We start from the raw sequence: 2101 nt of genomic DNA on the forward strand, positions 1-2101 counted from the left end.
TGTCGGCATTCTTCTCCCTTACATCGTAGAACCCAATAACAGGGGAGTCACATGGGCGAGGGAGCCTGGGCTTAGAGGTCGTTCGTCACCCGATAACTACCGGCGGACACCTTCGTCCACAGAGACGGCTAGGGAGGGGACGTTTCGGCAACCAAAGCCTCGGGAGGACCCTGGGCCGTCCCCATGCGCACCCGACACACACAATACACAACATGTAGGTTGAATGCAGCCTTTCACGGAGTCCAGGCCCACTCTACAGTCGAGGCACGATCGTTACACGCCACAACTTCACGGTCACTAACCGTTGTCCCCGCCACTCTATGCGTACGTCCTCATTACTGCCGCCGCAAGGCTTCCTACCTACCTCAGTGCTCAGCCAAGGTTCTCCACCGGCCCGTGTTGCCGCAGAATGAAGCCTCCCTTGGGTACCCTGCGTGCCGTTGGGATGAAGTCTCAGTACTTCACTACGGTAAGATCGATTAGCTGCTTAGCTCCGCACGTCCGCGCTAGTTTGCAACTGAGGGGCGAGCGAGCAGTCGCACGCTCGGAGCCCTCTTAACTACTCATACTCACTATAGCTACTCCTAACTCAAGTACTTTACTGTTGGATTCCTTCGACGACCCCCAGGATTCCTTCTCCGCCGTCCACTGCGTATCCTCCACGTCGCCTGTCCTCTCTGCCTACCTTGTCCTTCAGCTGCTGCCGCGTGTCGTCTCTCACATTGCGATCTTCCATGGTCGTCCGTCTACTGCAACTTCAACGTCCTTGCCGCCGACTTGTACCTCTAGCCCGCTGTACCACCATCTGCCACTTGTCGTGCCCGATTGACTACTAGTGCACTTCGTGCGTCCGTTATACTCACTCGCACTCGTCGGTAAGATCGATCACCACCGTATACTGTTGCGTTTCGACCGGCTCGGGTTTCAAGGGCACCAAATGCCTACACGCCATCCCCAGCCCGAAGATTGTCCCCGATCTTTCCTCCGTCAAAGAGCGTTTCAAACTCGCCGCTGGTGAGCCATATACGCGACACAAGGCCGCCGGGTTCACGCTGGAACTCCACCTCGTGCTGGGTCTCATATCGCCCGGCTCGGTTGCGGACCTTGCGCTGTCCCCTTTCAACAATTGTGCCTGCGGTAGCGGTCTGTAGTAAGTCATCAATGGTCGGCAGTCTACGTACTTGTCCACATACTCGAAGTGCTCGAGTAACCCCACCGCCGTCATGGCCATTCGATCCTCCTTGTCGTCCCGGACTTGGGAGCCGTATGGCACCTATATCGACCCGTTTTCTTTCCTTAGAGCGTTCGTCAAGGCCTGCGGTCTCCTCACCGCCTGGTAGCCGGCTATCTGTAACTGGATCCACTTCTTCGCGGGCTGAAGCTTCCGACTGGTGATGTAAAGCGTCCCGACGAGCTGCTCTCGCTTCGCGGGCTTCTTTCCCCGCGCGTTGCTTCGCCTGCTGCTCTTCTTGGCCATCTGGCCGCGTCTCGGTAATAGTGTTCCTTCTTCGATACTTCAGGCGTCGTGAGGGCCGGTCTCGGGCTGACGTGCGACTGAGCTACCATATCCTTCCAGACTTTGTGGAACCTTTCGACTAGCCCCAGCAGCATAGGTCGGTAGGGTACGGGTGTGGTCTGTCGAGCTTGCAGTAATTGTACCAGTTTCGTCACTATGAGCCCATTCAATTCCGGAGCTCCGTCCATGAGGATTTCCCGCATAGGTCCGTACACTAGAACCACTCGTTCAGCGATGAAACGCGCAACGTCCTCGGCCGTGTGGGCAGATACTGCTACTGTTACTGCATATCTGCTGGCGTAGTCAATTGCGGCTATAACATATCGATTCCCCCTCGAGGTGACTGGCAAGGGTCCAGCGATGTCCACGGCCCACCGATCACTCACGTCACCGACTCCCTGACTCCGCAGTGGCGGAATGACAGCCTTTGGCTGCGTTTTCCGCGTAGCACAATCCCGACAACTACGAACCCAATGCTTCACCTGGTCCCTCATGTCCGGCCACCAGTACGTTCGTTCTAGTCGCGTGTAAGTCTGAGGAGTTCGCAGATGGCAGGCGTAGATAGAATCGTGCGCTTCCCTCAAA

This window comes from Phytophthora parasitica, assembly GCF_000247585.1.
Source record: "Phytophthora parasitica INRA-310 unplaced genomic scaffold supercont2.29, whole genome shotgun sequence".
Taxonomy (NCBI): Eukaryota; Oomycota; class Peronosporomycetes; order Peronosporales; family Peronosporaceae; genus Phytophthora; species Phytophthora nicotianae.